At 36.9% G+C, this 15,316-nt stretch overlaps 1 pseudogene; it reads left to right on the forward strand.

Moving 5' to 3' along the window:
• The first annotated feature begins 11,508 nt into the window (after positions 1-11,508).
• On the forward strand, positions 11,509-14,666 carry LOC120216024 (annotated as a pseudogene).
• The last annotated feature ends 650 nt before the right edge of the window (positions 14,667-15,316 follow it).

Here is a 15,316-nt window from a genome sequence, read left to right on the forward strand (position 1 = left end):
GACCTAAACAAATTATTTGAGAAGGAAAAATTCACTCAACGACTGGAAAATATAGAAGAGGTGATAAAATCTATAGAGACAGTTGAGACATTTTATGGGTTTGACGCCAAAGAACTAAGTTTGGTCCCTGGCCTGGTTATTCCACCAAAGTTCAAGGTTCCAGATTTTGAGAAGTATAATGGGACCACATGCCCTTCATATCATATCACTATGTATTGTCGTCGTATGACTGGCTATGTAGAGAATGAAAAATTGTTGATCCACTGTTTCCAAGACAGTTTATCTGGGTCTGCATCCAGATGGTATAATCAGCTAAAACGTACTCAAATACGTTCTTGGAGGGATTTAGCTCAAGCTTTTTTGGGTCAATACAAACACATGACTGATATGGCCCCTGATCGAACAATGTTGCAAAGTATAAATATGAAGTGCAATGAACACTTTCGACAATATTCACAACGATGGAAAGACGTTGCTTCTCAAGTACATCCACCATTGACTGAAAAAGAGTTCACTACTTTGTTCATCAGCACATTAAAATTTCTTTATGTTAATCACATGATAGGGGTTGTCCCTAATAATTTCTCTGACATCATCATAAGTGGAGAAATCATCGAAATGGCTATCAAGAATGGCAAGATAAGAGGCTCTGACAATGCTAAAGTCAAGAAAGAAGCTGGGGTTAATACAATGAGGTCTTATTCAGTTAAACATGGTGCCAAACCTTATAGAGTGATCAAGAAGAAAAAGAATGTGCAGGGATTTCAATTTCCTCCCTTCCACTGTTCGAGTGAAAGATTGCATCCAAAAATGCTCTCAGCCATATCAATTACTCCACAACTTGATCAATCACAATGGCCTCCAAATGAGAATTGGACCTATAAGGAAGTTCCTTGGATAAATCAGACTAGAATTCCAAATTGTTCAGCTAAGGTTCCTGGTAACCTTAAGGGAAATTTCCAAGACCCTTTAGAGCAAGCAATTCAAAAATGCAAGATAAAAGAAGGGGTTAAGGTTCAATGTTCAGAAACCATTGTTGCAACAGAAACTAATGTAACCAAATCCTACGAAGAATACCAGGCACAAGAAAATGGGAAAAGAAATCAAAAGGCTCCCAAGGATGTAATTCGAGATTGGCCCATAGGCCTAAAAAAGAATGAGGCAGATATAACCCAGAAGACACCTCAGATACATGTATCAGATTTTTCGAAAACCAGTAAGGCAAAGGACAACTTAAGAAATCTGGTTAATATTACCCCAGTTATAGCTGAAATGAGCATTCAGAACCCCCTCGATAACATGAGAGCATTCATTCGTTCAGAACGATCAAAGAAAGTGATAGCCTCGCGAGCAAGAAAAACTCTAAAGGTGTTTCAAGAATCTATCTCAGACCTGTACCCTCATTTGGTTAAAGGTCAATATATTTCACCGAGATTGGTGAAGGTGTCACCAAAGCCTTATGCCCATTGCTATGATCAAAATAGCTTCTGTAATTTTCACTTGGGAGTATCTGGACATTCAACAGGGAATTGTTGGTCACTGTTAAAAGAAATAGGGACGCTCGTCGATAAGGGAATCTTGACACAAGAAATGATCAAGAAATGGGGAGCAAATAAGGATAAAAATCCTGGGCCAAGTACACACCCAACAATAGAAGAGTAATGATGCATAAACAAATGGAAGTGTTATCTACCACTGTAGTACTTTCTATTTTCAGCATCTTGTTTGAATATGTTTTTTGTTCATTTCTCCATTTTTTGTGCAATAAATAAATATGTGTTTCTTTTATGGTTATGAGCAAAGAATCAAGTTTTAATATTGAGATTATTGAGTATCAAGTAGATTAAATATTCTTTTAAATTTGCAAGAGTTATAGATCTATTGGCAAGTGATAAAATTATATATTCCATATCCCATCCAACACCAATTACTCGACCTTTACCAAAACCAATCCTGACACTACATTTATTTGAGACTCTGAAGAAATGTCTCTACCTGTTTTTGAGACACAAACTCTAGATGTTTACCTTCTCGGGTAGAGTCGATTGATTGATGATACTACCTTCCACCATATACATGACTTTATAAGTTACACATTTGTCCTTCCAAATACAAAACCATCATAAACCAAAAGACATCAAAAGAACCAAACTTTCAACTATTCGTGAATTTTACTGCAAGAAGAAACGAGATGAGGCATCATGGACCAACTCATTGATGATAATTTCGAGTGATTGGGGCATACTCAAAGAAGAAGGGGAAAGTGATTGATTGAAATAAATATATCATGTATTAATTACATTTTTTCATGTAAATAAAGTTAATCTTGAATATTCATCCCCCTGTGGATACCTCTTTTTACAAGGTTTCTGTGTATGAGATGATGAATGGCATTGTTTCATTTATCCTTTAATATATATATATATATACATATCCTTTGTTGTCCCCATTTGAGCCTGAATAATGTTTCTTCTAATTCAACCCTAACCAAGGATCACCCTCTACATTAGGGGGCAAGGTAAAGGATATTGGCTCACAAGAATAAAGATTGTCAATACAGTTTTATTACGAAGACAAGTTTCCATGAAGTCATGAAAGTTTTGAACTACAAAGTATGTCAAATACAGAGTGCTTGAAGATCAATCCAATCAAGAATAATGGAAAACCTCCAAAATGCAAAAGGAAAAAGAGGTGCTCAAAGCAATTGAAGTATTATACTCATCCAGCAAAGAAAGAAGAAGAAGAAAAAGAAAAAAAAAAAGAAAAAGGAAAATCGAATAAAGATGGGTGATTTATTGAGCCTCAAGTTACAAGGTTGATCAAGTACAAACAAGAAGAGCAAGAAATGCTTGAGATATGAGAAAATGGAAATGAATCCAAAATTTGGCACTCTAGAGGGATCCAGTTGATGGAAAATTCCTCAGCAAGGCAGATCCAAGTCAAACAAAACAAGATTGACGGCATCAGAATGAATTAATCCTTGGTTTGATGACCCTTAAACACTTATTTGGGCCTTTTTATCCCTTTCTTTCGTAACCATAAGCCATGGCCTACGTTACGTACCTGAAAAGTCCATTCTAATCATACATGGGTTTCTAAGTAAAAGATGATATCTTTAGAATTCATTCCGCCTTCCAAGATTGATTTTTATTTGCAAAAATTAGTTTTTTAAAATCTTTAATGCATGATATGAAAAATGATAAAGGTGGGTTCAAGATACAAATTTTTAAATAACATCTTGAAACCAAAGGAGGATTTGAGTTGAAAACCTGAAAAGGCGGCTCGAATATTGAATGGTGCAACAACGACATAAGAGACGATCTTAAGCTCTTAATAAAGCACCACACATCTCAAAAAACGTTCCTGAGATTCTGGAAACGAGAAGCATCTCTACAAGATGAGCATAACAACCATTTCTTCAAGTTAGTGGAAGCCCGAAGCGACATACTGAACCAACTTGAAAGAACCTACTTTACCAAAATCAACCTACACCTCAAATCAGTCAATAATTTTGACACTTGCCATAGAACTATGATTTTTGAATGATTTAAAAGTGTAGTTGATTTATTTGATATTCATTAAACTCCTTGTTTATGATTCGATTATATTGTGAACCTGAAAGGGGTAATACTTTGCAAAATTCTTTCATTCTTCAATAAAGAAAGGAGAAAAAACATTTTCAAACAGGACAGTCTCAAATGAGAAAGGTCCTTAAAGCAATTGTTGCTTATTCTACCTCTGTTGTAGAAAAAGAATGAACGAAGCCAGAATAATGAAGCACTTCACATTTTTGAAGGCAAGTGGTCCAAGAAGCCAGAAAGTCTGGAGAATTGAACTTGTGACACTCTCCTATGACATTATTAGCTGCTCATCAAGAAAGATTATCGTTTATTTCATGTTGAGGTCGATAAGCATCACCAGACAAATTACTTTCCCCAGTCATTAATCCATGTTTCTGGCAGATTACATCACAGAGATATAGGTCCCAGTAAGATGTATTATGGGAATGAACAAGTCAATACTTGCACTCTGGTTATACCGTGATGTTGGCTCAAGTCTTGATACATCATTAATACTTCTTCTATGCCGATCACTTTCTTTGTCAAGATGATACCCATTATGTCCTTCAGAAGATTGCTGAATTTGAATTTGAGTGACTTATGGTACAGAATAAGACATTGGAACAAATTCTACATTTGTATGCCGTACAGGATTCCAAAAGTTGAGATAACCAGTTTTACCATCAACTAAACCGTTCCATAATTCGAAAAGAGTGGGATATATTGAAGCAGCAGAAGAGACATTTTGTTGTAGCAATCATTGCAAGTAAATGCACCAACAAAAATCTTCAAGCCCATCACAATGATGTTTATTTCTTCCAGTAAGGTTGTTACGCTGGATGCCACTTACAACAAGGTCGAATCCGCCAAATCTATTCATCAATTGCTCCAACCGATCACCATTCAGTTCTTGCACCTCTGTTTTCAAAGATATACTAAGACAGTAGAAAGCGATCTTTGCAGCACTGATTCCAGCAAAAAGAAACAAGACATTGATATCACTGGGAAACATATCTCTAAACAGATCCTTATGTATGGTTTTTAAGGAAACCTAGAAGTATTTCCACCTCATTAGGTTCAAGTGGAGCAACTTTATTCCTTCCAACCCATACTAGATTCCATTTTCAGCACTCATTAAGAACATACTTCTGGACACTCTAAGGTGGCTCATTATCATAAGCTTCAAGAACCTTACAGATCCTTTCTGTCAATTTGGCACTTCCTGTACATGTTTATAAACAGTTCAACTTTGTTTTTGGATTCCAAGAAGGCCATCATTTCTTTGTCAATGGAAAAGCATCAGCACATGGAGGAAGCAGAATAAGAGAAACTCTGTTCTTAATTGGCAGATTATGAATATAGCCTATTTTCAGTGTGACAGCATGAAAATGCTTCGAATCTACAAATTCTGGCTTTACATCGAATAAGTACTGTGATATCCCAGTCCAAACATTAAATGGAACAAATGAATGTGCTCATAGCATCTTCTGGAAGTGTTCTTTGAGTTATCTGATCTGGTTTGGCAAAACCAATCATTGAATTTGGAAGATGAATGTGCTCATAGCATCTTCTGGAAGTGTTCTTTGAGTTATCTGATCTGGTTTGGCAAAACCAATCATTGAATTTAGAAGATGAATTTGTTCATAGCATCTTCTGGAAGTGTTCTTTGAGTTATCTAATCTGGTTGGACAGAACCAATCATTGAATTTGGAAGATGAATTTGCTCATAGTAGAAATAAGGAGACTCAATAGCATCTTCTGGAAGTGTTCTTTGAGTTATCTGATCTGATTCAGTAGGAACCCCAGAACCGATCATTGGAATTGAAAGATGAACTGCATGATCATCTTCATTAAGAAGCTTCTTTTCAAGCTTCCTCTGCTTCTTCCTTTTCCACAAATCATAGCCCAAGTTTTGCCTTTGCTTGTAATTGGGATCATTGCATAATGGCTTCCTATCTTCTACCATAAGAAGTACGTCAGTAACCTTAGCCATTTGATCAGCACATATAAAATCTGTCAATTCTGCAATTGATGAATCTGAACCACATCTCTCCATGGTTATTGAAGTTTCAGCCTCTGAGAATCCCATTTTTGTCAAGTATAACAGTTTACTCTCCTCATCAGAATCAGAATTCATGATTTCCTCGATATTAGAAGAACTATCAATATATGTGAAACCATCCTGAAAGATCGCTTCATAATCAGATGAGTTGTTATCAGAATCAACATGTTGCATGGGTGCGGATTTTTGATGAGCTTGTACCATTGAATATGTAGTCTTGCTACTGCATCAGATTACTGTTTGCATAAATTGGTTTCTCTCCCACAGAAAAGTATATTTAAGATATGGCCTTCACTGAAAGATGATAAGCCACTGTGTCAGCCTGGAACGGATTACCAAGCTATTTTTACTACTATGTCTGATTAAATCCCTCTATATACAGAAAATGGTCAGTTCATTCAAAAGAGGCACATATCTCAGACGTTTCTGTCAAAATGATTGATTGTTTCTTAAGTCTGTGACAACGTGAAGAGGATTCCTCCAGTTACTTGACAACACTGCTGTTTAGTGACACCATAATGAGAGCCTTCAAGATAAACAAATTTGGGGCACGAATAAAGCCACAAGTACCTACAACAGTGCATTGTCAAAATTGAACCTTGTGGGGATCATAACATTTCAGTCAAATAGACATTGAGAGTGAATCAAACAGATCTAGAGAGATATCTTGAAGGCCCATTTTCAACCAGAAATAGAATATTGGGGCATCTTGGAGGCTCATCTCAGCAAGAAGTAATGTTGAATGCAGTTTTTAACATATGTATCAGCAAATTTTGGGGCATTTTAAAGGTTTCTTCAGACAGATCCATGTGGGGCATTTTGAAGGCTCAGATTAACAGGAAGCCAATGCTGGGGCATGCTGAAAGCCCTTTTCAATTAGAATCAGAAATGTTGATGTATTTTGAACGTTTATATCAGCAAAATAATGGGGCATGCTGAAGGCCCACACCATCATGTGTTAAAGATCATTGACTTGAGCAAATAATTTCCAATGAGACAGAAATGTATAAAGAATGAAAATGGTAAAACAGTGGCAGTCGAGCTAACTACACATAATTGCTTCGTTCATCAGGCAGTTACATTAGGGTCCTATTGTTGAACAAATATCTACTCAGCAAGTATGATTTCAAATACCCAATCTTCTTAAACCATGTATCACATGACAGTGTGTTCTTTGTTAAGATACATCATGGTTGCATGAATAAAGATGGTCCCCAGGCAGACTATTTGATCCATGGTTCAGTTCCTCAAGATCTCAGCTTTGAATTTTGCATTATGTGTGTTGGTGATGATTGAAAATAGCTTTTTGAGATTCCTGACAGTTAGTTTCAATCATACTGTTGAGGTTATGAAGCTGTTTTTCACATCAATTTTTGCTTACTTGATGACATTGAAAAGGGAGACTCGACTCATTTATATTAATGTTATTCCCGTTATTACTGGGGTTATCATATTCAGCCAGGGTGAACTGAGTTTTCATCTATTTTGGTTTTATCATGTGCATTTCATCCTCAACAGCAAGAATTCCATGAACTCCCTTCCGTACATGGATCCTATAGCTGAAGTGTTTCTACTTTCTACAATGCTCATTACAGAAGAAAACATGATCAATATCACACTTGCCCTTGCCCGAGATGATATCAAGATCAGTTGGTATCTCTTATTCAATTCGATACTAGCATATCTTGTGGATTTGAGCAACTTTTTGGCCATACCAATATCTCATTTGTATTCCCACTGAGTTTTGTTCTCAAGTGGTCTTGTGACGTCATTCAAAAGCTTTGAACACTAGGCAAAGAGCTTCAATGATTGAGAACATCTGAGCAGAAACCACAGGAAAGGATGAATGTGTTGTCAAATGTTTTACGAACATCTGAGCAGAAACTACAGGAAAGGATGAATGCGCCGTCAAATGTTTTACGAACCTGCTATTCTGATGTTGAGCCAATGTTACGATCATATGGTTTCCATTTATTGATCAAGTCTGTCTTCTTCCACCCCAAGATTAGAAGTGAGATATAATGAAGATTTCTTTCCACAGAAGGGAAGCAGAAATTTTAACAACAAGAAACTAGTGGCACCAACTAAGGTTGAACGACAGGTTGTTGTTAAACATCTCGACATGATATGATCCAAGTTGTCTTATTCGAGATCTGATTATATATGGAGACATGAAAGGAATTGAAATAAATCTTCCTTGTGATATGTTTCAAGAGTTAAATTAGAACATACTCTACTCTCCTAATTAATCCCTGTTGAGTCAGACATATCTACATCTACACTCTTCAAAGATGATAGATTCTCTTTTCAAAGATGATAGATTCCCTTTTTAAAGATGACATATTCTCTTTTCAAAGATGAAAGCTTTATCGGATTTCTGCACAACTCCAAGCAAAGAAAGTTGGTTTTATCCAAGACAAAATGGGGCATCAAGGTCATAGTTCTGACTACGACAAGAGTTCCACAAATGAAACAATTCTTCTAAGACTTTCATGAAGCAAAGGAGACATAAAGATACAAGTTGATCAGATGGTTCTTCAGAAATGCAAGCTTGATAGCATAAGTTGCTACACTGATATCCAGAGGTGACCCTGGCAATAAATGATGAAGTGGAGGAAAACCGAGTTCACCATTTTGAAGTTAAACGAAGATTGCATCAACATTCATGCATCATATTTAGACATTTGCAAAATAGGAACATTTTCATTCATTTTACCCATGTTGAATATTTGACAGGAATTTCAAAGATTTTAGCAAAGTTTAAATCCATCATTCAATGGCTCAACATTCCAGGTCGAGTTCATAATGAGAAGAACTCATCTGAAGAAGGAAGAAGAAATTCATAATGAGAAGAATTTGTTCAACCTTTTGCTCAAATCCATCATTCGATGGATCAGCATTACCAGTTCGAGTTCATAATGAGAAGAACTCATCTGAAGAAGGAAGAAGAAGTTCATAATGAGAAGAACTTGTTCAACCTTTTGCTTGAATTCATCACTTGATGGATCAACATTTCCAGAGAAAGTTCATAATGAGAAGAACTCATCTGAAGAAGGAAGAAGAAGTTCATAATGAGAAGAACTTGTTCAACCTTTTGCTTGAATCCATCATTTGGTGGATCATCTTTTCCAGAGAAAGTTCATAATGAGAAGAACTCATCTGAAGAAGGAAGAAGAAGTTCATAATGAGAAGAATTTGTTCAACCTTTTACCTGAATCCATCATTTGGTGGATCATCTTTTCCAGAGAAAGTTCATAATGAGAAGAACTCATCTGAAGAAGGAAGAAGAAGTTCATAATGAGAAGAACTTGTTCAACTTTTTGTTTAAATTCATCATTTGATGGATCAACATGGCCAAAGAAAGTTCATGAATGAGAAGAACTCATCTGAAGAAGGAAGAAGAAGTTCATAATGAGAAGAGCTTGTTCAACCTTTGTTTGATATCATCTGAAGAAAGAAGAGAAAGTTCATAATGAGAAGAACTCATCAAGAGTTTATTCAACCTTTTGAATGACTCTATCACAGAAAGGAGGTCATCATCATCCCCAGCAGAGAGTTCATAATAAGAAGAACTTATTTGGAGAGAGAGAAGAATTTACTCAATATCTCCATTATAATCAAAGTAAAGTCAAATGGATAAAAAATTTTATTATCTTTTCATCTTTGCCCTATTCTTGTTAACACAAGAATGAGCAAAGAGGGGCAGCTGAAGATAATATTTTTTATCCATTTTATTATTATTATTATTATTATTATTAGTATTATTATTATTATTAGCATTATTATTATTATTATTATTATTATTATTATTAGTATTATTATTATTATATTATATATTATTATTATTATTATTTAATAAATAATTACAACTGGACCGGCCCAGTTACAAATCCAACTAGAACCGGTCCAGCCAACCAGAAACCCTAAAAAAAGTAAGGTTTCAGCTAGGGTTTCTAAACCCTAGCCACACGCCAGCCGCCTCTGATGCTTCCAGATCCAGCCGCCGCCTCACTGCCAAGTGGTCCATGGTCCACTGCCGACGCCTCCGCCGCTGCCACGTTCCGAATGAAGGCTCCAGAAGATCAACGACGGCCGTCCACGCCAAGGCTACGGGGTGAGTCACCACTGGTAGTCCGGTGACTCACCAAAGCCCTCTCTTCGGACCGGTCCGATGACCGCACCGGTGGTGGCTATAAAAGCCACCACCCACCTGCAAAACAGAGGAGGGGACAGCAAGAAGAGAAAGAAACAGAAAAAAATACAGAGAAAAAAAATAACAACAACAACAACTACCAACGATCCCAGTCCACAGCAGCAGAGCAAAAATAGAAAGAAAAGAGAGAAGAAGCTTACCAAGGAAGCTTTGACCGCCACCGGAATCACTGAACATCGTCGGAAAACCAAAAATACCGAAGGTATATTTACAGATCTGCTCCGATTGGGAGCCATTTAAGGAAAAAGAACATCGGAACCGTCCTTAGGACGGTCCGATCTATCTACTAGTATAAGAATAATTTTTTCCGGCCACCGGATGCGGTGGCCGGCGGTGACATTCACGGCGGCACACGGTGGCCGACCGATGACCGGCTTCCCTCCGGTGAGGGAAGCTAGAGAGAAGGCAGAGAGTTTGAAACTCTCTCGGTTTAGAGAGAGAGAAGGAAATGAAGAATGAAATGGTTGGCCCTTCGGGCCAGCCGATATTGGACATTTATAGTCCTTCCCGAACGACGTCGTTTCGGGAAGGACTATGCGCGTAATTACAAAATAGTTAAATCCCTTCCGCAGTCCTTAGTACTTGTAAACTTTACATTTTAGTCACTAAATTGAATTTTAATATTTTTTAGTTCAGTCTTCGAATTTTAAATTTATTCATTTTAGTCCTTTTTTATTAAAATAATATATTTAGGATAAATAACAGATTTAATCCCTTAATTTTAATAAATAAGTTTTCATCCCTAGTTCATATTTTTAATTAATTTTATTTTAAAATTTGATTTTAAATAAATTCATTTTAGTCACTAAGTTATTAAAATTAGAAAATATTTAATCCCTATAATTTCAATTAATTAGGAATTAGATTTAATTTTATTCATAATTTAATTATTTTATATGTTTTCATTTTATTGTTTAAAATATATTATTTTAGTGATATTTTTATTTTATTATACTGTTAAATATTTTTATATATACATATAATAAATATTTTTGATATCGAAGAAAAGGACAGTCTTAATACAACTGGATGTCCTATTCTGATATTTTATAATTAAAAATTAAATAATATTATTTAAAAACTAATATTTATCAATATCAAAGAAAAGAGCTGTCTTAAGGCACCTAGAAGTTCTTTTCTGATATTTTTAAATAAATAAATATTTTTTATATAATTTTGAAATAATAGGATCATAAATTAAATATATTTTTAAATTTTTAATACTAGAGACAATTTATAATTAAAAAGTACCAATTTTGGGCGTTGTAGGGGTGCTAATCCTTCCCTAAACGTAACCGACCATGAACCCCTTTTTATTATTAAAAAGAACAAATTTTTGGTTATAAAACGCAGATCAGTTCATCTTTTAAATATGGTTTTCTTAAAAACTATTTTTAAAAGAAAATTTTTAGGTATTCGACCTACCTGATCCAAAAGGTCGATGGCGACTCACAAATTATTTTCAAAATTATTTATTAACATTAATTTCCCCACCAAAATTTAATATTTCGTGCCCGGACGAAAACCGGTTACGACAGCTCCCATGAAGCTTTCACTTCACTGTCACTTCCGCTTCTCAAAGTTTCAATTTTTGTTTGTTTCTTTACATTTCACCCCATTAGTTTCCATCAAATTCTTGCAGGCAGTCTCTTCTTTGTTTGTTTGTTTCGTTTCTAATCTCTGAGAAAACGCAGTCCCCGAAACAATAATGGCGTTTCTCTGGTTTTTTCTCTTTTCTTTCGTCTTCACAGTCTTGAACTCCACCCGAGATTCTACAGTTCTTCTCAGCTTCAAAAACTCCATCTTTCATGACCCTTTAAACATTTTGTCCACTTGGAACTCATCTTCATCTCACTGCACTTGGTACGGTGTTAAATGTGCTAACTTTTCTGATAAAGACACGTATTTGATGTTTCCTCACAGTGGGTTTTCCGGTGAGATCCCCGCCGTTATTGGAGACCTTAAGTTTTTGGAGGTTCTCCAGCTCCAAGCTAACAATTTTTTCGGCCAGATTCCGGTTCAGATAAACTCTCTTCCTTCTCTTACAGTGCTCAACTTGCCCTTCAACTCGTTTTCCGGTTATATACCATATAAGCTCATTGGTACTAGCGGCTTCAAAGTGACTGACTTGTCTAACAACCTACTTTCTGGTAGGATTAGTGTTGATAATTCTAGTAGATGTGAGTTTTTGACTCACTTGAGGCTGTCTAATAACTTTCTTAGTGGTATCCCCCCTGAGATCGGTAATTGCAAGAATTTGAGGACTTTGTTGCTTGATTACAACCTTTTACAAGGAAAGATTCCGGCCGAATTAGGCCGGATTTCCGAGCTTCGAGTTTTAGATGTTTCTATGAACAGTGTTACTGATGTGATCCCAAATGAGATAGCAAATTGTAAAAGACTATCAGCACTTGTGTTAACCAATTTGATGGATTTTGGTTCTGATGAGAAAACAAGCTCCATGGATAGTTTTCGAGGAGAATTCAATGCGTTCGATCTCGGTGTTCCGGTTGAACTGTTTTTCCATTCTTGTTTGCAGGTTTTGTGGGCGCCGAGAGCCAATCTTCGTGGCCGGTTGCCTGCTCGTTGGAGTGAGGTTTGCTCACTCAGGGTCCTAAATTTGGGGCAGAATTATTTCGATGGTGTGATACCAGAAAAAATTGTGATGTGCAAGAACCTTACTTTCTTGGATTTGAGTTCGAATAATTTGTCCGGATACCTTCCATGGCAGCTACACGTTCCTTGTACTTCATACTTCAACATTAGTAGAAACAATATTTCTGGTAACATTCAAACTTACAACAGGAAAGCCAGCTGTGACGAGACTGTGATATCTTATGAACTAGAGTCTAGTTCCGATGATATGGACGATACATGGGTTGAATTCACATATGCTAATCTTCCTTTCCGGGGTTCTAAGACGGGGTTGATGATAGATGAGAGTTTCAAAATAGTCCACGATCTTAGCTTTAATAGTTTCACCAGTACAGTACCAGTGTTCTTCATTGCAGAACAGTTACTGGAAAGCAACAGTACATTTTCATACAGGTTGCTACCGAATAATAACATGTTTAATGGTTCGTCTCGTCGGGAGCTAATATCTGATTGTGGGAAGCTGCAGAGTGTGTCGGTTAACTTGAGTGAAAACAAGATAGTAGGTGAGATGGAGAAGGTCTTTTTTCTTGATTGTTTACGGCTAATAGAGTTTGAAGCGTCATATAATCGGATTGAGGGATCCATAGCTCCTGGTATAGGCAACTTGATTACACTTGAACGGCTCGACTTTAGAGGAAATAGACTCTCTGGATCTCTGCCGAATCAGTTGGGAGAGTTGAAGAACCTGACATGGATATCTCTTGGAGAGAACAATTTAAGTGGAGAAATTCCACCTGAACTTGGTCAATTGGCGTCGCTTAAGGTTCTTGATCTTTCTCACAATGCTCTTACAGGATCTATCCCTACTAAACTAGCAAACGCTTCGAATTTTGAAACACTTTTACTAGGCCACAACCGGCTTTACGGGGAAATACCCTCATCTCTCTCTTTGCTTTCTCGTATGACTGTTTTGGACCTTTCGTTTAATGATCTTTCCGGTCCAATACCAAGTCTCCAACATCAGACTAATTGCAGTGCCTATAGAGGAAATGAACGTTTGTACGACAAGTGTCCGTTTTCTGCGCTGTCCTCGGAGTGGCCAAGCAATCCACCGACATATCAGAAAGGGAAGATCTTGAACCCGTCATTATTGCAGCCGTAACTTCGGCTTTTGTTCTGCTTTTTATGGTTGCGGTGGCTGTAATCTTCTGTCAACTTAGAAGAAGAAGACTTGGTACACTGAAAGGAAAAGTGGTTGTGACTTTTGCAGATGCTCCTAAAGAACTGAATTATGATAATGTAGTTAGAGCTACCTGTAATTTTAGCCTCCGAAACCTTATCGGCACGGGTGGATTCGGTTCAACCTACAAAGCGGAGTTGGTCCCTGGCTATCGTGTAGCTGTAAAGAGGCTTTATATCGGTCGGTTTCAAGGTATCCAGCAATTCGACGCAGAGATAAGAACTCTGGGAAGAATTTGACATAAGAACCTTGTAACTCTAATGGGATATTATGCTGGGGAAAATGAAATGTTTCTAATTTATAATTATCTTTCGGGTGGAAACCTCGAGACTTTCATTCATGACAAGACCGGTGAAAATGAACGGTGGCCAGTTATCTACAAGATAATCGTGGGCATAGCTCAGGCTCTTGCTTATCTCCATTATTCATGTGTACCCCGGATAGTTCATCGAGACATCAAGCCTAGCAACATTCTGCTTGATGAGAATCTTAATGCCTTCCTTTCGGACTTTGGGTTAGCTAGGCTTTTAGAAGTTTCTGAGACCCATGCCACCACATATGTTGCAGGCACATTCGGTTATGTAGCACCAGAATATGCAACCACATGCAGGGCGTCCGACAAAGCAGATGTGTACAGTTTTGGTGTCGTAATATTAGAATTGCTGTCGGGGAAGAAAGTCCCTCGATCCATCATTTTCTGATTATGATAATGGATTCAACATTGTTGAATGGTCTAGGATGCTGATCACGGAGGGCCGTCCTTCAGCTGTTTTCTCTGCTGCATTATGGGAAACTGGACCTAGGGAGAATCTCTTGGGGATGCTACGGCTTGCATATGCCTCGACAGCCGAGACACTTTCTGTTAGGCCATCGATGAAGCAAGTTCTTGAAAAATTGAAGCAGTTGAAAACCTGAAAAAAGAGAAGCTGTCGTACAATGCCGACAGGAAATGCAAAGAAGCTTTTGTCCACAAATTCTTCAACTTCCGCCAGTTGGAATGAGGTAATGCAAGATCCCAAGTATTGTTAATGCAAATTATATATCTATTTACAGTATTATGGCATGCCAACTGCCAAGGATTGAAGTTTTAAATGATGCACATTTTTAGGAAGGGAAATGAGAAAATTATCTATTTCATTTTACATGACATGTCCATTATACTATTTCTTTTTTACTTGTGTTAAGAAAAGTAAAAGATCTTCCATTTTGGTAGTAAAAAGCTTTCATGGATTGATATGTTTAACTGCTTTTTGCAGAAATGGTTTGCAGACTGCTCTCGAGAGGTAGCAATCACCGTAGCACACGCACACAAAAACATGGAATTGACATCGCAGGAGCACAAATAGAAAAAAAAAATGTCGACTTCGACCGTCACTAGAAATTGGATACAAAGTACATAGATGATTGGTTGATTGATCAAACTCTTTATTGTACATATTTTAATGCAAATTGCTTGTGGCATTACTATATTTGTATTTGCTGGTGCTGCATCAGGTCCATGGGGAAGTTCGAAAGCTATAAATATTCAACGTTTAACTGTTATAAGTCTAAATCCACATCATCATAAAAACACATTATTCAACTCACATAGAGAGAAGCATTTGCAATTAGAGCCTCCAACATTATTGGATAGTCAAAAAGATCAA

The sequence above is a fragment of the Hibiscus syriacus genome, unplaced genomic scaffold (assembly GCF_006381635.1).
Source record: "Hibiscus syriacus cultivar Baekdansim isolate YM2019G1 unplaced genomic scaffold, ASM638163v2 tig00000764_pilon, whole genome shotgun sequence".
Lineage (NCBI taxonomy): Eukaryota > Viridiplantae > Streptophyta > Magnoliopsida > Malvales > Malvaceae > Hibiscus > Hibiscus syriacus.